We start from the raw sequence: 23,507 nt of genomic DNA on the forward strand, positions 1-23,507 counted from the left end.
GCGAAAAGATGTGAAACTACTTCTAGAGGTTTAAATGTACGTCTGTTCATACATTCACTGCCTACAGAATTAGGTGCACTTTGCTGGTAGAGGCCGGCTGTGGTGTTCAAATGATGTTTGGTACCAAGCGCACCAAAGTCCCCACAGCGTTAACCCAACATCAGAAGCCTGAGTTGTTAATAGCAGGCAGGATGGACGTTTATACCAAATTGTGACTCTACCATCTGAAATTCACAGCAGAAACTGAGACTCATCAGACCACGCAACATTTTTCTAATCTCTCGTCCAGTTTTGGTGAGTCTGTGAGTTTTAGCGTCACTTTCCTGCTCAGAGCTACAGGACTGGCAACCAGTGATACTCGTATGCAGACCTTGGGTGTAACGAGGAGTGTTGGTCAAGTTACTTGAAAAAAGTAATCAGTAACTAATTACTGATTACTTCCCCCAAAAAGTAATCCCGTTACTTTACTGATTACTTATTTTCAAAAGTAATTAATTACTTAATTACTTAGTTACTTAGTTACTTTTTAAAAACACGATTTACAACCTGAATAGGTGATAAAGTGATAGATCGTTCAGCCCAAATTCTAATTTTTCTACATAATCATCATACAAAATGTAATCAAATGGAAAAGTCTCTTTTTAAAACTTGTTTTATTCGTTTTAATCTTTTAACTTTATGCATCAAGCAAAAATTTAATTATCTGCAACATTCTCTGACTGGAAGAAATTAGTTTAACATTTAAACCTATTTTCTGCACATTCCAGCACATAAAATAAAATATTTTTTTGTGTTTACACTCATTCTTTCAAATAGATGCAAGTAAAACACAGCAGAAAATAAATAAAGTCAAAGACTAGCGGTGCTGTTGCTCTATTTTCACCTGTAAAGCAGGAGTGGGGTAGGCGGAGGTTTACCCTGGTGCAGGTGTGCAGCGGTCAGTGGAAGAATCCGCGAGTTTCTCTGTGAGTTTCTCATTACGTCGTAGCTACTTGGTACTTGCTCAGAAGTTTAGGGTTTTTTCGCTGTAAAAAGAAGTTTTCTTCCCACGCACAACGGACACTAATGTTTTTGTCACTTTTTATGGAATCAAACTCAAAGTAAGGTCAGTACTTCCACGCTTTAAACGCTGCACGCTCATACTCTCTCTGCACTCGATATATGATCCATTGTTGATCTGCACACAGCTGTTGTCACAAACGTCGCACTCGCTTACGTCACTGTCATGAGACATTCTCGCAAAAAAAATCACAGTTTTAGTAACGCAGTAACGCAGCGTTCCTACGGGAAAGTAACGGTAATCTAATTACCGTTTTTGCAATAGTAATCCCTTACTTTACTCGTTACTTGAAAAAAGTAATCGGATTACAGTAACGCGTTACTGCCCATCTCTGGTAACGAGTGGTTATTTGAGTTACTGTTACCTTCCTATCAGCTCAAGGCCTCTGACCTCTGACATCAACAAGGCAACCGCTCGATATTTTCTCTGTTTCCAGACCAACCCCAGAGTTGGTTGTGTGGGAAAATCCCAGCACATCAGCAGATAGGTTTGTCCGGAGCCCCGCAGGGGACATGGGAGAAAAAAAATTTAAGACGGACTTTTGCGAGATCTCGCAAAACTAACTCGGGATCTCGCAAAAGTCCGTCTTAATTTTTTTTTTCTCCCATGTCCCCTGCGGGGCTCCGTAGGTTTGACCTCTTTCACTGTACTTTTTTATAATCTTTTTTGGTCCAAGTTCTTTGGCCGTTATTTAAATAAATGCGTAATATTAAGACGTACAGAGGTATGGAGAAATAATTAAAGCTTCCTAATAACACCTGAGAGTTGCGGGTATGTTCGAGCAGGTGTTACTCTGAGGAATAACAGAGCCATCTGTGGACTTTACAGAAGAGCGCTGCTATGATGTGAAAATAAGAATACAAATGACTGAATGTGAACTCAAAGATGTCGAAAATTTAAAGGAAAATGAGTGAAAAATGATCACAAATTTGAATGTGGCTGGTAAATGATTTCATATTTAGCCTTTAGGGTTGGAAAACCTTCAGTTGTGGCATATGCTACAGCAAGAGCATATGTTTGCACTGACCAGCCCTGCCACCTGATGGCGCTGTTGCTCCATTTAGACAGATTTAGTCACAAGCTGCCACTCCTTTTCTTTCAGCTGCAGCATCCATCTCACACACGGATCAGCCACGTTTCAGACACACACCGATGTTTTTATCATCAGTTAAATTAGTAGTTTCCCTTCTTGCATTTTCCACACACAGTCTCACCTAATTTGACACCCTCCCCCTCCCCGGATGCCCCGAGGGGGCAGTCAGTGAAACGCTTTGGTGGGTGCTTGTGGTGGCATCTGCTGGGCTAATGTAGGTCACGGTGGAGGGACACCTGTACAGCGTGCTGCCTCTGCAACATGGATGCTGTCTGAAAAGATGGCTACTGTCTGCCTGTGTCTGTATGGTGGGTGTGGTCATGGTGGGTGACTGGTGATGAATCTCCATTTCAGATTTTCAGATTTTAAGCATGGATAAACACAACCTTGAACCTTGGTCTCCTGCGGCTGTGTTGATGGATATAATAAAGAAAGATTAGGCAAATCACATTCAGCTCTTTATAGCAGGAGGGGCCATACATGAATGACCCTAGACATGTGTTTGTGGTGCTCACAGCTGCTCCCAAGGACAGAGTCACCTAAAAGACTTGAACATGTTTACCTGCCTATTTCTTTTATATTATTATTATTATTATTAATAATAATGCCGTTTTATGCTGAAACCAGCAGACTCACAGCACTGTGGTAATGGGTTGTGCATATGCTGCCCTAACTGGACCTCAAATAACACGGAGTCCATATACATCACATTCTTTCGTACCCTGTTCCCACTCAGAGGCCTTAGTCAGCAGAAAGGCTGTAAAAGAATTTCCTGTCGAAGCCCACCGCTCCCTGCGCCTGCAGTTGCATGCGTGTGTGCTTTGCATTAACGCCGCCTTTCAACAGTGTCATGTAAAGATCATTTCAATAGTGGGTGGGGGAGAGAGGGGTGGAGGGGAGGCAATCAGAGCGGAGAAAGAAATATTCCCCTCCTGAGGATCTCCGCAGAGCCTCCCCTCCGGTAATCCATCCTTCACCGAACTCTTCCAGCTTCTCTTTCTGGCTCTTTGACTTTCTCTCGCTCCCGTCCACGGGCGCATAGACACTAACCGGGTGCCGCACGTAGACCTCGAGTCTCCAGCAGAAAAATGCATAGAGAGTCAGGGTGAGGTCATTGTCTTGAGAGCGAGTATTATTCTCGACACCCTAAAGGGAGAAACCCTGTAACCCCCTCTGCCTTTCAGTAAGCACAAAAGACTCCCTTTGAGGGAGGAGGCCGTATGGAATGTGTTACCAGGGTTTTCTATAACGTCCGGCCTCCAGATTCACACCCGTTCACCCCTGCATCTTTGTGCTGTCATGCAGGACGTGTGTGTTTTGAAGGTTTGATTAAATCCTACGTCCATTATGGTTCAAAAGTAGCGTTACATAAGCTTTGATGCACGTGTGATTCACCTTCCCTTTCACAGTAACTCTGCAAACTACACGTCTAACATACATTAGTCTCCTCCCTTCCAAAAACAGAGAAAATGCAGGCACCATGCAAAGATCTGATCCATCCCTGAGTCTTGTGGGGGAGAAAAAAAGGCTTCTAAAGGACTCTTGAGATGCCTCTAGATTTTTCCATGACAAACCATCGCCTTTCCCAATGCCGAGCGGTGGGAACTGCCTACTTTGTTTGTGCAAAGCGGTGTCTGGGAGGAATGCAGGGTTTAGTCCGGGAGGGGACAGTTGGGGGAAAGTATGATAACTCCCACTCCATTCAGATTTATGGTGAAGACAGAGGGGCTCCTCTGGATGCATGTCAGGGGACCAGCAGCGCACCGCCCCTCTTCTCCCGGCCTGCCAAAGCAAATGTTTAGTCGAAACCCCCTGGCTATTCTTTACATCCTCTGCTGTCTTTCTCTCCCTCTCTCTGCCACAGTATGGGAAGGTTAACAGCAGTTTTCCTGTAACGGTTTTATTCTGCACACTTTGTGAGCAGGAGCTTTGAAACCTGAGTATACGTCAGATTTGGATATGATTTATTTTAAATTGTGGAGTCTGCACAGCTCTGCACACATAATCTTGCAGTTCAAGATGATTCAGGTTTCTAAAAGACCTTTACCTTTTAAAGGTGATTTTCATTTCCAATATTAGTTTGATATTTAGGATACCGGCTCCTTAGTTTTGCTGCAGATATCTTCATATCTGTATGCCAAAAACTGAGCTACAGGCAGCAGTGAGTTAGCTCAGTGTAGCCTGAAGGCTGGACGATGGGAAAAACACCGGGGGAACTGCATGAACTCTTTGGAATTTTAAGGTTAACAATCATCCAGCCTCTGAAAGCCACAGATTACAAACAAGGTTGGGAATAAATATTTAAATGTGGGCCTCGCTATGCACCTGATTTACCTTCTGTGTGTTTTCCTCAAATAAAGACATTTTCATGATAAAACGATGCAGAAATAGAAACAGACTGACTCAGAAATATTCAGAGCACAGGAAAGTAAGTTTGGAGAACCACTGACTCTCTGCTGAATGCTTTCCATGCCTGCTTTATTGTTTTACCACATAAAATTGCATATTTTATTTGGTAGAAGAAAATGTCCAATTTCTGAAATCTACCAAAACCCAGTAGACAAACTACTGCTTGCTTCACTCTATGAGGATTTATTTCTCAGACCTGACAGCGCTCCTGTTTCTTCTCCATCCTAAAACTAAACTCTCAGTGACAAGCTGAGGTTAGCGTGTCCCTTCGAGTGGGCATATGAACCTGCTTGAATGATCTTATCACTCTAATCTGTTCACAGAGTCTTTCCTTACACTGTCATCTACTCACTGAGTTAAAAAAAACATTCTTTGTTTTACAGATTACTGAGCACAGTGTACGATGTGTGAGTCATTTCACAGCAGAGTGAGACTTTTATGAAAGTTTTAGAAATCCTTTAAAACCCATCTGTTCCCCGCTGAGCCGGGCAGACACAATAGCCCACAAGTCTCCACCTGTGACTCAACTGTGCTCATTTTATCCTCTTTTTAACAACCAGACCAACCACTCTGAATGTCCTGTTCCTTCCCCTCCGTTCTGCCCTCCACCTCCTCCTCCTCTTTTCATTACTGTCCCATTCATTCAGTCATCCGTTTTATTCTCAGGCTTCTCCACTGCTCCGGGACACCAACGGGCCCATTCATCTTTCTCGCACTGTCTCTCTCCTTTCCTCCCTGCCTCCCACCATCCCTGGTCTAATCACAGGACCACACACTCCCTCATCTCATCTGATGTCTGGTAATTGAAGGTGAGATTGTTTTTGTGGTGGAGGAGAGTTGAGACGCAGTCGAATTTGACTGTCTGCACCATGCAAATTAGACTGTCAAAACTTCACGGAAGTCTCCATTATTCTATGAATATAAGCCGGCGCTAGCTAGGCTGTTACATAAATCTGCCTTGTAAATTGCTGAAACCAGGAGGGAAGCTGGTGCACAGTGTTCTCTTGAGATAAGACAAACTGAGGACTCATAAGGACTAAACTTCACCCTTATAATAAACAGTTATATTGTTTGCAGATTCAACCAACATGCCTTTAGAGGCGGTGAAACCGGTTGGTTAATCAAGTTTTTTGTGTTCGGTAACTCAGACTATTCATTAGGGGTGGGGGGAAAAATCGATACTGTGTAGCATCGTGATATTTTGTTTGCTAATAATGTATCGATACAGGGACAGCAGAAATCGATATTTTGTTACAAAAAAGGTTTTTGTGCTCTGACTTCAGAGCATGTTGATCCTTTTTCTGAGCAAGAATCCTGACATTCCTTCACTGTCCAAATGTGTTTAACTTGTTTTTGGCAGCAATAAACATGACAGTTTACTTATTTTAATTTAAGACATGTTTTATTTTAATTAAGTTTAAAACTTTTTTATTTAATGTAAAATTATATTTTGTTTTAATTTACTTTCAGATTCTTCAGTTGCTGAAGGGGCTGCATAGTTTTCATAAACTGCATAGTTCAGAATAGCTATAATTGTACCAGATGGTTGTTCAGTTAAGTTGGACTAGACTGTAATACAAACCGTTCAGTTTGTCAACAATAAAACTGAAATGAGAGAAAGACTGAGTGTGAGACTTTGATATTAGAGAAAATGAATATTGATAAAGTTTACCTTTATGTACAGAATCTGAATATCGCAAAATATTTTAAAAAATTGCAATAATATCGTATCGTGTGTTAAGTATTGTGATAATATCGTATTGTGGGATGTACGGTGATTCCCACCTCTGCTATTCATATGAGCACATATGAAGTGTCAAAACCAGGAAACATACAGTTACAGTAAGTCTGTACGTTTTTGGATAATCAACAGGTTTTCTAATTTTGCCAGTACAGTGAATTTTAAATCAAACAAAGATGGAAGTGCAAACTTTCAGCTGCAATCTGTTTCAGAATTACAACTATTTCTATACACAGCCCTTCATTTTTAGAGACTCAAACGTAACTGGACAAACTAAAATAATCCTAAATAAGAGTCCTAAGAGTTCTTTTTAATACTCGGGTAATAATCCTTTGCGATTATGAGTGTCTGATATTAATAACCATGGACATCACCGAACGCTCTGCCAGGCCTTCAGCGCAGACACCTTGTTGTTGCGTCTTGTTTGTGGGTCTCTGCCTTCAGTTTTTGAAAAGCTGCTCTGTTGGGTTCAGGTCAGGTGGCCATTGAACAGTTTCCCATGTCTCTGCCTCGAGAAACTCTTGGGTTCCTTTCGCAGATTGCTTTGTGTCATTTTCCATTTGCACTCTGAAGCGCTGGCCAATCCTTTTTGCAGGATTTGGTTGAATCCGAGCAGCCCCGAACACTTCACAGTTCATGCTTCTGCTTCTATCAGCAGTCACGTTATCAATAAACACCAGTGGCCCGGTTCCACTAGCACATGCCATAACATTGCCTCTGCGATGTTTGACAGTTTATGTGGTACGCTCTGGATCACGAGCTGCTCCTTCTCTTGGTACAAGTTTGGTTTCTGTCCAGAGGATGTTTTTCACGGCCGAGCAGACTGTTAGATGTTTTATGGTCGTTCTCGTGTGTAACCGGGGGTTTGCACCTTGTTGTAAACCCTCCTGCAGGTTTAAAAGGTTTGGTTTGTAGAAACACACTGCATTGGCTCTCAGTTGTGAGGTGTGACACTTGATTAAAAAAAAAGATTAGAAGTATTTACACCAACCTGTTCATTTCATCAGGTTTTATCGAACGCGAGGGTACGCTGAGCTTGTGGGTGAAACTTTATGCTGATCACAGTTTCTTCTGCAGTTTGCACTTTCGTTTTTATGCAGTTTGTGTATTTGTCAGTGATGTTTCTCAGCACTAATGTTTGTGCAGTGTGGTAACCAGTGTTGGTCAAGTTAACAGTAACTAATTACTGATTACTTCCCCCAAAAAGTAATCCCGTTACTTTACTAATTACTTATTTTCAAAAGTAATTAATTACTTAGTTACTTAGTTACTTTTTAGAAACACGATTCACAACCTGAATAGGTGATAAAGTGATAGATCTTTCAGCCCAATTCTACTTTTTCTGCATAATCCATCATACAAAATGTAATCAAATGGAAAAGTCTCTTTTTAAAACTTGTTTTATTAGTTTTAATCTTTTAACTTTATGCATCAAGCAAAAATTTAATTATATGCAACATTCTCTGACTGGAAGAAATTTGTTTAATATTTAAACCTATTTTCTGCACATTCCAGCACATAAAATAATTTTTTTTGTGTGTGTTTACACTCAGTCTTTCAAATAGATGCAAGTAAAACACAGCAGAAAATAAATAAAGTCAAAGACTAGCGGTCCTTTTGCTCTATTTTCACCTATGACGTAAAGCAGGAATAGGGTGGGCGGAGGTTTACCCTGGTGCAGGTGTGCCGCAGCGGTCAGTGGAAGAATCCGCGAGTTTCTCTGTGAGTTTCCCATTGCGTCGTAGCTACTCGGTGCTTGTTCGGAAGTTTAGGGTTTTTTTCGCTGTAAAAAGAAGTTTTCTTCCCACGCACAACGGACACTAATGTTTTTGTCACTTTTTATGGAATCAAACTCAAAGTAAGGTCAGTACTTCCACGCTTTAAACGCTGCACGCTCATACTCTCTCCGCACTCGATATATGATCCATTGTTGATCTGCACACAGCTGTTGTCACGAACGTTGCACTCGCTTACGTCACTGTCATGAGACATTCTCGCAAAAAAAATCACGGTTTTAGTAACGCAGTAACGCAGCGTTCCTACGGGAAAGTAGTAATCCCTTACTTTACTCGTTACTTGAAAAAAGTCATCGGATTACAGTAACGCGTTAACGGAATAAGGCAGAACAAACCGATCAACTCCATCTTATCCCTTTTGTGCCTGTCATCAGTTTCTCTTGTGTTTCGCCTGCTGTGGCTCGTTTGTCTGTGTCACCTCTGTATGAAGACATCTCTTGATGTTGCACCTTGACGATAAATGTGCTCAACCATGGAAATACATCTGTCATCATGCACCTTAGTTCTCTTCTGTGATCTTTCAGGCCTTTCAGTGTTGCTGAGCCAGTCAGAATGGACGTTGCTGTCGATTTGACCACTTCTGTCTTTACTCAGATTTAGTCTTTCAGGTTAAAACCCTTGAGATGTTTCGAGGGGTCCAAACAAACATTTATGCACAGAAAATTCTTGCTATATTTGATATGGTAAAAACATGTTATAATGTAAATTTAACACTTTCAATTTCTTTCAATAAGCCATGCATGCTTTCTGTCTCTCTGAGCTCTTTATTGAGGTTTTCACTTGTACTGACTTGAACTTTAGATTACTGAGAGGTCCTGTGAACAGCTACCAAATGCACGTTTAACACTTGGGAAATAGCAGAGATGTGTAGAAATAGAGACAATCTCAGAGGTATGCGCTTTTTGTGTGTAAAGTAAGAAGGAACACGACAAGCCCGTTATATAGCATCCTCGGATAATCCTAATCCTAGCCTGCTGTTGTGTCCAATGTCAAGTCCTGTGGCAAAAGTCATTTCTAGGTCTGGGCTTAGCCTTGAAAAAGAATTTTTTTTTAAAAAAAGGAGGAGAAACTGTTGGTTTGCATGCTGCCGAAGCTGCTGCTGGCCCGCCAAACCTGCTGATCCTAGTGCTGCGGCCCCTGGAGGACCCTCTTCCTCCTCCTCTGTCCCAATCCCAGTCCAGGGGATCTGACAGACACTGTGAGAGTGCCATCTGCCCTTCGACAAGATTACACAGTGCACTGGGCCAAGAAATCCGCCAGCACAGCAGATTAAATATGAAATATAGGGCAGGAATAGTTGTGCTGCTGCATGTCTAGATTTAGTTGTACCGCGTCCATGATGGTGCTATTAAAACACTTTTATTCATGTCTCCACCTCAGTCTTTCAGTATTTTTGTGTGTCATTGTGTGTGTGTGTGTGTGTGCATCTAAATTCACACCTGAACCTCTCGTCTCCTGTTTTTAAATTCTAATAAATGCAGTCCACCTTTGTGCTGTTTATTTGCTAAAGTCGTTGGTGGTTAATTCCCCCCAGAAATGGAAGCTGAGAGAGAGAAAAAAAAGAGAACAAATCAAGAGACAACTGAGAGCGAGCGAAGACAACCACTTTGCCTGAAAATGGTTACTATAGAAACTGTGCCTTTCTTTCCTCTCCCCTGGTCCATTTGGAGTCGCACATTTTTGTTTAACACTGGGTGCAAATTAGCACCACCCATCCTCCTGTAGTCTGCAATCCTGTTGGTGTTGCCGTAGTTGTTGTATACTGTAATTGTTAGATATGCCAGCATCAATTAGTAGGAAAAAGAATCCTGTTCCATAATCAGTATTACAGTCCCAGTTATGAGACCCCTTGCAGGAAGTCCACAGAGCCATCATAGCTCACTTGCAAAGAATTCTACAACGTTTGTGTTTTTCCTCTTCGCTGTATGAATGAACAACCTCGTCAAACTCTGAATGTGCCTGGAGAAAGAGGGTTGTGGGAGGCTTTTTGGCTGCCTGAGAACGAGCTTGGAACAATCCAGATCCACACAACCATAACCCTCACAGTCGGAGCCCTACGGCTCGACGCACGATCGGGGTCAGAGCAATGCAAATGCAATGCAAAGCAGTGTGAGTGCACGCATCCTTTTTAATGTCTCATGCCTGGTGAGTGAGTGAGACCGCTCTGATTTGCAAAGCTAATGCTATGCATCACATCACGAAAACAATGGAAAAGTTTTATGCTCTAAGTTTTTTTGTTATTATTATTATTATTATTGTGGTTTCTTCCCCGGGCATGAATGATGTTTTTGTTCTGCTTTGCATATTTTTCTGGACTTTTATCTTGCATCGCATTTTTACTCTTCTTTCACACCCCTTCATCCGGTCCCTCTCCACACTACATTACCTCTGGCTCTTTAGGTCTGGATGCCAAGCTGTTTTCTCTGAGTGCCCATTTATAGATTACTCACCAAGAAATCATGTGGCACAATTGAATTACCACTGCTTACAGAGGCCTCTATTACTGCTGAGGCATCTGGAGAATGGTCCTTTTAACCAGCCAATTGCCGCCAAACCATCCACGATCCCAGCGCACAAAGGGCCCCTTCTCTGTTGCCCTCGTTGGCCCTGAGGCACTACTGCAAATTAATACGTGCAATTTAATACAGGCATAACAGAGCACTGCAAAGGGCACAGAAAATAGGTTACAGCTTGTGTTATATATTTTCTGATAATACATTTTCACATCTGCACATTTAGTTATAAATCTCAGGTGTGTTTTGCAGGGCTGCTGTCTCCCTGTCTGTGTTTTCTGTGACTATTCCCCCTTTTTCTTTCCAGCACAGGGTGTAGCGGTTGCTGACTGGCCTCGATCCACAGCTGCAGATGTTCAGTCCAAAGGAATCCACCATAAAGATTTCATAGGCAGCTCTGACTGCTGGTACATATAACTTACAACTGATGTCTGCATGTCAGGAGAAAAGTGTCAACGCCTTTTTTTTCAAGTATACTTTGGTTTTCTTTACCATTTAAATTATGTAGAGTCATGTGGAAAAGAAAGTCTTCATAAGACTCTGTGCAGTCCTGTAAAAAACACCAGGTACTCCCATGATTCAATAGTCTATAGCAGTGGTCCCCAACCCCCGGGCCTCGGACCAGTACCGGTCCGTGAGTCGTTTGGCCGCGAGAGTTGAGGCTCAGGTGTGAAATGTATAGTTTTGAGGGTTTTATCGGTTTCCAGCGTTATTTTGTTATCGTTTTTATCGTTTACTCGGTTTTCCTGGGTCTTTTCACGTGTGTCATGAATAAATCTTCTGTTTTTTTGGTACCGGTACTAGTTTTATTTTGTTGTATTTATCCGCGACACCTTAAAGGCCGGTCCGTGAAAATATTATCGGGCATAAACCGGCCCGTGGCGCAAAAAAGGTTGGAGACCACTTGTCTATAGAACCACCTACAGCAGCAGTAACTTGAAATAATTATTCTCTGTATGACTTTATCCAACACGTTCTCACTCCCAAAGCGTAACATTTTACGCTAGGTGACAAATCGTCAACATATTATGTTTTCGGCTACCCACCACGTTCCTAAATGACAACCTCGGAAAAATGAGGAAATATGAGAACCGTCTGGACTCAATCTACACATGTGCGCTCTTTTTCTTCAAATCCCTTAGAAACACGCTATTTAACGTCATTAAAGTCCTGGTTAAGATCAGGAAAAAGGTTATGGTTAGGGCTAGGGATAAGGTTAGGTTTAGGGCTGGAATACAGGGCTGGAACGTCTATTACCGCGGGAGCGTCATTGCACTGGTAAGTGGTAAATGGACTGGTTCTTATATAGCGCTTTTCTACTCATCTGAGCACTCAAAGCGCTTTACACAACTTGTGCATTCACCCATTCAGACCCATTCGCACAAGCACATCTTTCTAAGTGCTTTATAGCTAACATTCACACACATTCATACTCCGATGGATGCATCGGAGAGCAATTTGGGGTTAGTATCTTGCCCAAGGATATTTGGCATGCAGACTAGGGGAAGCCAGGAATCGAACCACCAACCTTCCGATCAGTAGATGACCTGCTCTACCACCTGAGCTACAACCACTGGATTTCAGCCATAACCCGCCGCGTACCATAAGAACGCCGAAGGTCTCCTTTTGCGTTCCTCAGGAACGCAGCGGGACGTGACAAAACGTCGGCATGTTACGCCTCGGGAGTGAGAACGGGATGCTTTATCAGTCTCTCGGATAGTTGTCAAGGAATTGTGGGCCCCAGTTCAGTGAAGTTTCTGGGCATTTGTTTATGCACAGCTCTCTGAGATTCCACCACAGCATTTAAATGGGCCATTGCTGCACACTGAGTCTTTTCTTTTTCAGTGTTATAGATTTGTTGCTGTGCTTAGGATCATTGTTCTGTTGCGTAAACTAATTTCCATTCCGGAGCATTGTATGGCCTGATCTTGGGGTGAATTTGCTGGAATGTCCACTCCTGGGAATTTTGTGGTATTATATTAACACACCTGAATGCTTAAGAACAGCGAGCTGACAACACTTCTGCTATCATAGAGGGTTTGATACTCATACTTGCTGATGATCAGTTATTAAAGTGCATTTTTTTTCCACAGTACTGCCTAGAAACCTTGGAAAACTGAATTTTTTCACATGACAGTATATAAGTCATCATATTTGTACCAGAACTGTGGATTCAACCAAATAATTATGTAGGAAAGACTTTTGATAAGGGGTCAAGCAAGCAGGGGAATAGTTGCTCCGGTGTTCTGATGCAGGTAAATTAGTGAACAGGATGTAAGACAGCAAACATGGCAGGCAAGTATTGGAAACGCTGACTTGGAAACAAACAAAACTTGAGCCCTGAGTCTAGATACTCAGGGCTCAAGTTTTGTTTGTTTGTTTGCAGTATACTGAAAGTCTAGATACTTTCAGTATACTGCACAGCTGTTTGTCACAGCTGTGCAGTATACTGAAAGTTGGCTTCTGCGACATGCAGATGAGTGGCAGTAGACCCAATCCTTAAATACAAGGAGGTCTGATGAGTGATGGGAAACAGGTGTGCCAGTCAACCGACAGCAGGCAGTGGAAGGATGCCACGCCCCCCCAGCACTGCTCACTCACTCACATTAGAGGGGAGGTGAAGAAAGAGGGAGAGAGCGAGCACAGAAAAAAGGAGCCAGCACAGGAAGCCAGTGGAACCATAAGAGTATGAGGCTGGCAGCTTGTCTCAGCTTGGATATTTTATCATGGAGGACAGTGGAGATTAAACATGCTTTTGAAGAATGTGTTTCATTTTGCAGGTATGTCACTAGAAGCCAAAGCATTAAAAGTCTTGCGCGATATTAAAGTGTGTTTAAACAACAGACTGACAGTTTTATCAGAAAGCTTTCTAGAGAAGTCCCTGACAGTCAGATTAATACTGTGTCAACGTGTTTCTGCATAACTGTTTTGTACTAATCAAAGTAGTAGATAGATGTGTGCTGGAAATTTCACAAAAATGTGGCAGCAGATGGAAATCACCAGAGTGTTTATGTCCAGAGGATTCATCGATCTTATACAATCAATATCTGTACGATGTTTTCCTCATTGCCCAGCCTGTAGTTGCTAAAATATTTTTACTAAGTCTGTACAAAATTTACTGCGGATACCACAAATGAATGTACAGAATTTTTGAAAATCCATTCAATAGTAATATGCCACAGTTCAGTCTGGGCTATAGTAGTAGACTCACTGCCCCAGCGTTGCCTTTCATAGAGAGTATCTGGCTTGGAACTGGAAGTGAAGGAAAGAGGAGAAGAAAGAGATACGAGTGAGAGAGAGAGAAGGAAGTGAGACGGATCCTGAGACGTTTTATTACCTGGTCATTTCCCTTTTCGGAATGAGAAATTTATATTCATAGTGCTGCTACGAAAATAAATACCAAGTCCTTTAAAGGTTAATGAAATAGCTCTGGCGGTCTCCCACTGCCATCATCGGCACCCGGCCTACGTCTGGCTGCTATGGCAACGCTCCCGCTGTTGATTTATGCTGCAGATAATTAGGAGCAAAGATGACAGAGCCCACAGGTGTGAACACAAACACTCAAACACTCATTCATACTTATGCACAAACACATGCATACGCCGTATACTTGCGCTGTCACACGCTGCTACGAAATCTCATTATCGAGTGGTTTTTGCTTCCTAGATTTAATATCCCCTCTAATTTGGCAGCTCCAATCACCGTCCGTCGTTCTCATTCAGAGTGGCAACTTGGCTGACTCTCACTGCAGATACTCTTTCTCACACTGTACACAAATGTACGCCACTTGCCAAGCATGAAGCCATGTCTCCATTGCACTAGCTGGGGGAGCCTCCTCGTTTTAGTTTTGACGCATTTCTGGCATGTAAAGGCAGATGGCTTGAGCACGATTTGAGGCAGCGGCTTCAGGAAAGCCTCAGAGGGGAAAGATCCCCTTAAACTAATGAGAAGTGAATGAACTGTAAAGGGGGAAAGAGGCTGGGGCATGAAAACAAGAACGAACAGCCTTTAAAGCCGGTGGGGTCATACATAGATAGAGAACCGGAAGGGGGTTCTTTGTTGTAGAGCAGGAGTGGGCAATTCCAGGCCTCGAGGGCCGGTGTCCTGCAGGTTTTAGATCTCACCTTGGGTCGACACACCTGAATCACATGATTAGTTCGTTACCAGGCCTCTGGAGAACTTCGGTCGTGTCCAAATTCATGGGCTGCATCATCCTGAGGACCTGGCCTTCGCGGTCTACGTGGGCCGGGTCCTCAGGAGGTCGGGTAGGCCGGAAGTAAACGGCTATGGAATTGGACGGTCTAGCCTTCTCGATCTACTCCCGCCCTTAATTCAGAGTATTTCCGGTTGTCAGCGCCACGGCACGAAAATCGAAAATGGACCCCGAAATCTTTCTCCGTTATTGTGTTCATTTTTAATTATCAACGAGCTAACCCACATTCTCGCCTGAAAATATGTTTAAAGTTTATTTTGTGGCCCAGAAAGATTAGTAAGAGTAATTTTAAAACTTGGTAGCGGCCGCCATTGTTGGAAACTGGAGCTTGGCTGGGCCGCGCTATGAATTCTGGGATATGGTGGGCCAAGAAGGACACACCCGACCCATCCTTCAAATTCGGGGAAAAGGAGGACGCATTTGTTGGCTGCATTCGGAGGAGTCTACGAATTTGGACAGCCTTCGGCGCGTCGCTGTGACGTAATCGGTCTACAAATGCGGCCTCAGGAGGATGCAGCCCATGAATTTGGACACGACCAGTAACTACATGTTGAGGAGCTAATTTAGCCATTTAAATCAGCTGTGTTGGTTCAAGGACACATATAAAACCTGCAGGGACACCGGCCCTCGAGGCCTGGAGTTGCCCACCCCTGTTGTAGAGGAAGGTGAAGTCAGTGCACAGAGGTTCTCCTTCTTCTTCATCACTCGGCTATCTGCAGCCCTCTGCAGCTCACTAATCCTGCTCAGAGGCTCCCTTCACCTCAGAGTCCCATTGAGAGTGTGAAACTAATCCAGCCAAATGGATTTCATCAAGTGAAATGGAAAGGTAATGATACCTCTGGCACTTTGGGGCTTTAAATGTCTACTTCAGTATTTTTCTTCTTTTCCCCTCCTTTCGTCCTGCCATGTTCTGAGAGGTTTCAGGTTCCAGCTGAACATGGGTGGAGTCTCTAAAAAAGTGCAACTTAGCGTAGAGCTTTAATACACTTACAACAAACACACACACATATATACACAAATGTGCTTTAGACCGAGGAGAGCTGAGAAGCATCATCCTTCCAGCCTGACAACCCATAACCACCCTCCTCTCTCCCCAAAGGCCTTACTGCAGGGTCACTTAATAGACTACATTTCAACGCACTGCAGGCACAGACGCTTGCAGGTGACATCACCAGATGGATGACGGGGGCCACTGCAAGGCCGAGGGCTCCTCTTTCGTCAGACCAGTTCACCTTAAAAGTGCACACTCCCCCACTGACACGCTCACCTGGCTCCTCTACCGCCCCTCGCGCCCACTCCACGCTGCAAAAACGTGCAAAACCCAAAGTTTGCAACCCCAACCGTGAAAAATGATGGATGAAGGCGTGAAATGTGACCTTTCTTTTTGCATTTTTCTGTCACAATCTTCCTCCACCCACCTGCACACCTCTCCAGCGTGTCCGATGTGCTCGCTGGAATGTGCTGTGAACCCACTGTTTTTATATAGTATACAAATACTTCGCTATCTGCACTTTACGTCTATTTGTCAGTATTTATCAGTCTGACAAATTTTACTTTTACTCCCTAAATTTTAACACGAATATCTACAACTCCACTTTCTACTCCTTAACTTTTTAAAACAGGCCCATCACTTTGGATCTGGTGAGTGATGTTTTATTGATTAGCATTCAAATATCTCAGTGAAGACAGAACAAAGATCTACCACAAAGCAAGAAAGCATGAGACAAGGCTAATCAAAAGGTATTGGCTGAAGCATTTGCTTATTACGCCAACCCTTTTAACAAAAGATCTTTTTGCATGCAGCTCCTGTACACGGGGCTCGAAGCAAATAATAAAACAAAGCAAAAACAAAACAAACAAACAAACAAGAAAAAAAAAAGAAACAACTTTCCACCTTAGATAAGTAACTACATCAAGGCAAAAGAATCAAGAGTTGTTGTTTTTTTTTTTTGCTCTTTTCATTCTTGATATATATATTTTTCTAATACTCTATTTTTAAACATATCTTTAAACAAGGAAAATGAACTACACCTTTTTAAATCACTGTCATAACTATTCCACAGGTTAACTCCTCTAACAGAAACACATCTCTGCTTTATATTTGTCCTTATCTTGTTTTTTTTAAAGAAATCTGTTCCCCTTAAGTCATATTGACTCTCTCTGACTTCGAACAGCTTCTGAGTACTGGGGCAAAGCAAGTTATTTTGTGCTTTATACATTATCTGTGCCATTTTATATTCAACTAAATCATAAAATTTCAGGGTATTCAGATTAATAAACAAAATGTTAGTTGGTTCTATATAGTTTGATTGGTTTATAATTCTTATAGCTCTTTTTTGAGTGTTCGTTTTATATGCATTACCCCATATCTCCAGACAGTAAGTCATATATGGAAGCAACAGAGGTAAGACATTTGAGGGGAGTTATTAGTTCACGTAACTGCGTGCCTTCAGACATCAAATCAAGATGTCTGTTAGCTGCGGTCGCAGTATTTTAGCATCTAGCAAGTGCCACTGAAAAGGAGTGCGTAAGTGGCAGCTAATTTCAAATGCTACATTTCAAACAGCTTGACAAATATCTGCAAACACAGTTTTTCTGTGTATTTGTGCACATTTGTGAGATAACTCAGAAATGGAGAAAGAAGCAAGAGAGTGGACAAGAGGTAAGGTTTATTCGGTGACATGTGACAAACCTCATTCATTTCAGTGTTGTTTGCAGTACTGTGACAAATATACAGTAATGCACTATCCTGGACTGGTGCACAGCAGCTGTGGTGTTCATAGTCAGTTTGAGGTCACTTCAAGGGCAGCAGATATCACATTATATTTAATGTGATGATGCTGATTAGATTGACTCAGTGCCTTTATACCAGCTTTACACTGTCTAGGAGTGGGAAATCAGCCATATAGCACAGGTCAGCTGACCACAGCATGTGTACAAAATCTAGTTGCATTCATCACAGAAACTATTATCAGAAACTATTGACTTATTTCTAAGTGTTTCTGTCCCACACCCAGAATTCTGGGTCTGCCAGAGGCCTCCGCCAGTAAATAAGGAGTTCTTGCTTATCTGATCACCAGGCATTTCTCTCTGATACTGTAGGGTCTTCAGCCAGCTGAATACTGTAAAGACTGTTGTGAACTTGGGCATTATAAATAAAGCTAAAATGCAGTTCTTTCGTGTCATTACGGCTTGTCATGTGCGTGCCACTAGGTGAAGTGTGCCCGATGAAATGTGTCACTGTTTGCTGCCATTTTAATGATATATTGATATAGGATCTCAGAGACTATCAGCATATAAAGATGGAGATGCTGGAACAGCTTGAAAAGATTTTCTGGAGAAAACATTTGCAAGTGGCAGCACTCTGCCAGTCTGGTGGAGTCTGGCGCTCCTACAAGCACCGTTTATAAGCAGTGATGAGGCTGTAGTGACGCCACGGCTGGTGTGCAATGCAACCAAGGCAGTGACCATATTGTAAAGGTTTAGAATTTGTAATGTTAAACCAAATAAATGGGTACTCTGTGGCACCAACGTGCAATGAGATCGACTTCCTTCCTCTGGCAGCTTAAAATTAAATCACATTACATCGCAGATGGAGTAAGTCATAAGTTAGGCGTTAGATTCCTGCTGCGTTAGAGGCATGGGCAAGGAGAGACTTGATGCATTCCTGGGTTCCAGATGTGCACATCAACTTATTGTATTTCCTCAAAGAGGCTCATGCTATCCTCAAAGTGGTGACATTTCATGGAAGAAGATGACGTTTGGGTTAAAGACGGAGAGTGAAGGGAGCCAAAAACGTGTGAATTCTCCTTCTCCCCAACATACACACTGACACATGAAAACACAGACCAACCCATCAATCACTTGCTAAATAACAGCACAATTCTTTTTCCACTCCTTCAGCCTGCCTCGTGGATGCATGAGTGTTTCACTGGCGAGTTTTATAAATGATAAACAACCGAAGTGGAATTGTATTCACACCCATCAAACAGCAGGCTCAATACGAGAGCCAATGGAGAAGTGCTTTAAGGAGGAAAATCCTCTGATGACTGCTGACTCCAGAAAAACCCAAATCAATATCAAATCCACCAGTTTCTCTGCTGAAATACTTTCCTCCCTCAGATTATTTTTGTCTGGTTCCAATAACCAACACATGGCAGCGAGTAAGAAACACTGACAAAAGCATTACAACTGCATGTTAATAAAGAGTCCTTGTCAAGGGAGCTCATGCAGAATAGATTAATCCACATTCATGCGCCTTTATATCCATCACTTCATACTTTCTGTGCATTACTACAGTACTGCAGGACCTGGTTAGCAAGCAGGTGCATTATTAGGTCTATTGCAAAGAAGTAGGATCATTAGTTCTAAGTAACAGACTAAGAAAACTAGAATCCATCACACATCCCACAAAAATAATATTTATTTTGTTCAATAGTGCTCTTATAAATGCTCCAAAACCCAGCATACCACAAACACAGTCAAGAGTTCAGTCATTTGATTGACAGTGGTTAAGACTAGCAGACAAGTAAGTCCTGTTAACTCTGTAAAATATCTAAGCCTTAATAGAATTTAAACAGTTGAGTTATTTTTAAAAAGCCCACTTTAAAGTAGAATTGGATGTCTCGAGACCGGTCTTGGTCTCGACTTTTACGTGGTCTTGGTCTTGTCTTGGTCTCGACTGACTTTGGTCTCGGTCTTGGTCTCGACTGACTTTGGCCTCGGTCTCGGTCTCGCTGTCTCGGTCTTACGTTCTCAAATCGACGTAGTGTTCGGGAGATTTGGAGTCAACCATCAGTGGAGCGGGGGGTGGCTTACTGGCCTTAAGCCCGGGTCATTTTTTCAGAAGCATGGGGTCTTTTGGAGTGTAATTTGTTAGTTAGATGCCTGACTGACAACTGTATAAAACAAAAATAACACACGAAGCACAGAGCGCACCGTCGTAAATTCCCCCTAATTTTGGTATGACCTGAGCTCAGGCACTGGGCGACTGAGCACAGCACCCATGTGAGCGAGGGGGGAGAAGCTGCTCCCTGCGAGTTTGCTGCAGACAGAGGAGAGCTTAAGTTTGATTTGATGTTACAATTAAAAAAGTGTTTGTGTTTTTATCTGAAGAGTGTGTAAATATCTGGTTTCAACTGTATATTTGATGATGTTGGTGTTTGGCTTGATTGTCAGCACAAAGAGGGAGAGAGAGGGACAGAGAGAGAGAGATGGAGAATGAGGACAGAACAGAGATGAACAAGAGCAGGTGAGACACACATGTTAGTCAAATGGTTGTTTGCCAAAACTCATCAGAACATGTATCTAGTACCTAGTGTAACTTTTTAGATACAATTTGTTACTTTTCAAATTCTATATTTATTAAGTTATGCAGACTTATGAAGGCTAAATAATTATATAAACCTTTCTGAATCTAAATAGTGGACTTTGGTAGAATTAAAAAATAAGTGTAGTGCAGGTCTATGATGACTTTTAGTGCTACTATCATCTAGTTTTGATTCTGGTCCTAAGTAGTCCTGATTTTGATCTGTTGTAGTCCTGTTTTAATTCCGGATCAGTTCTGGTTGAATTGGGGTTTAGTCCCTGTGTCTTGATACAGCCCGACTTTGTTCTGCCTTGCTGCTTAATTAAAAACTAGTTTAAGGTGTCCTGCATATGTGATATTTGTTTTTTTTCCTATATGAAGTCATTCTTTTTTGAACAAAACTTAAAACAGAGCCTATTAATCTTTCAGTCATTTCTACCCTCACTTAATTTCCTTTCGCTGCTCAGCTCTCACACAGTGGCTCAGCTACGCTCCAATCCCTCCATATTGTGGCCAATCACATGCGAGGATATAGGATAATATCATTATGTGAAAAACAGAGAGGGTGAGAGACGCGGCAGTCAAGTGGAGCATCCGTCTGTCCTCTCGGTAAGTGAGTGAGACAGTTGACAGCGGTGAGGAGCAAAAACACAAAAATATGCCTGACACCCGTAAACGTAGCAGCATCTGGCTGCAGTTTAAAGACTTTTTTTGTCTCGGTCTTGGTCTCGTCTCGACTTGGTCTCGGTCATGGTCTCGTCTTGGTCTCGACTTGGTCTCGGATTAGGCGGTCTTGACTACAAGTCTACTTTAAAGTTATGATGAGTTAAAGTTATGATAATTAGTTTCAGAGATACAGACGGAATAAAAGATGGACGTAGCGCTGGGGTCTGAAAATCAAAGCTACATGCAAAAGCCAAAAGAATAAATAATTCAGCTCAATTTGCAAATTTCTGAAAGTAGTTTTATCCATATGGTCATTGGCTGATGAGTCACCAGATCTCAATCCGATACAGCACCTTTGGGATGTGGTGGAAAAGAACATTTACATCATGGATGAGCAGCTGACACGTCTGCAGCACTGTGTGATGCTGTCATATCAATTTTGAAAATTCATATTGGCAGTTTTTAAGCCAACAGGGAATCCGAGTCCTGGCAAGGTGTAAGCAAATAAGTGGCCAGTGAGTGTACGTGACAAAGGAACGTGCCTTCCTGACATCTCGGATGTACTAACGCAGCAGCCTCATTGATGTGGTGTGCAGGAGGGGGGGGGGAGACATCAAAATGCATCACACAAGTAAACGTCTCTCAATTCAGTGGTGAAAAAGCAACACGTTAAAACATCTCTGCCCTCTGTCATAGCACATTCCTCGTTTCACACTGCAGCCACAGCACACCCAGTCAAATCAAAGTGTTCTTTTGTGAACACCACAACCTCGTACCCGGGGCCTCCCATCCTCGACCACTCCACAGTCCGGAGTAAAGAGCGAGCTCTGGAGTTCCAAAGCAGAGGATTACAATAAACCGCCCCACCCCAAACTCTGGTCCCACGCCAAGCCTCAGATATTTCACTTTTGTTGACAAGACACTTTTCATTCCAGTACTCCCCCCTCCCCCGTTTTTTTTTACTGCACCCCTCATCTCCTCACTTACAAACTATCCATCCCCATGTGTACAGCACTGTATGCATGATGAGGACTTACATTATGAATCATCACAGATGTTTTGTTGGACGTCCACACTTTAGAGAATTGTGGTTGCATATTAAGTCCACTCCTTAACATTCCATACACACATATGGAAGTGTTTACATCCAGGGAAAAACTGTTTGGGGGTTTGAGCCACTCGAGGCCACAGGATCGAATGTGGGACGGGGGTGAAATTTTTTTTTTTCACACCCACACCAAAAAATGACGGGATAGCTGTAAAGACCAAATTCCCTGTAATCCCATCTTTGGCATTTCAACCACTGACTTAATTTCTGTCTTTCTTGGTTTCTTTGGTCACCACCTGTTCATCCACATCCACCGTGATGAAAAGCATGAGAAATTTATCTGCTTTTTCTTGATAACCCTCTCCCTGAATGAAATTATCCAGCAGTTCGTGTATTTCTTGCTTTGACCCTGTTTTTCTTCATCTTCTTTATCTCCTCCTCCTCAACTGCAGGGAATCTCCAAGATCTCATTACTGAACCGAAATGGCAGGAATACAGCGCCTGATTAGCTCCAACTGACCTTTAGTTTGTTTTCCAGTAATGCGGAGCAGCACTGAGTGATATCCTCAAGTCATATTCATGGCTCTGCAACACTCTGCATGCATGATTTTTGCTCTACAAACCAGATGATGAGAGTGACCCTGCTCATCCACCCACACCTCACTAAATGCATTTATTTAACATGATTTTACTCAGGGCTGTTTTAGTGACACAGAAAAAACAAACGTGTCAGAGAGATAAGCCAAACTGCCTCATCCTGTTAGTATTAGTGTATTCTCAAAAGGCCCACCGCACCCCGGCTCTCTCTTGGCTCGTGGGCTCTTGTAGATGGTTGAGATGAATGGGTGGGACGGGGAGTGCGTAAGGTGACTCCTTCCTCCTGTCCTTTTCCCCAGCTCCCTCGGTTCCTGATCTCTAAACACTGAATGTAAAGTGAACATCTGTCCATCTATCTATCTCTATCTTTACCTCTCATCCTCCCATTCACAGCTGCCTTGGCTCCAGCTCTCTTTGGGGAGGAGGTGGGTAATTATGCGACGCAATGAGAAACAAATAACACTTGCTTATAGCCGTCTGCTGGTTTGGATTACACTGATTGGCTGGTGTGTGTGCTTCGGGGCCAACTCTTTGAGAATTTGTTATTAAATTTTTGACCTGTTCTGGCTGCCAGAGGAGAAGAAATACCATCTGCACCTTCTGGAGAGCTTCCCCTGTGATCGGGGATGTTGGGCTCAAGCTGTGAATTACTGTCTGAGCTGGAAACGAGGGACTCACATGAGCCGTGTTATGTTTTTAAAGCCACAAACAGCTGTGAGGTAGCCATTTGGAGCTGCCCTTTTTCCCTCAATGAAATTAACTGGAGCTGCTCGGGCCTGATTGGATTGTAAAACGCTGGCGTCCTTTGACGTTGGTATCAGCGGGGTTGTGATGAAAAGGAGCTAATTCCATATTGGATATTCTTGCACCTATAGATTTACTCTCATCCTCACGTTCAGTGGAAACAAAGTGCTTTTGCACAGTGCTGTGCAAAAGTCTTGATCCACCCCTCATTGCTGCGTGTTTTGCATCCAGACTTGTATCTTTCGGCACTTTGTTACCAGCAGCCTCTAACAAACACATCATTTATTCAATTTCTTTAGTTAAAGTTATGAAAACATGC

Source organism: Neolamprologus multifasciatus, chromosome 19 (genome assembly GCF_963576455.1).
Source record: "Neolamprologus multifasciatus chromosome 19, fNeoMul1.2, whole genome shotgun sequence".
In the NCBI taxonomy this organism is placed as follows: Eukaryota; Metazoa; Chordata; class Actinopteri; order Cichliformes; family Cichlidae; genus Neolamprologus; species Neolamprologus multifasciatus.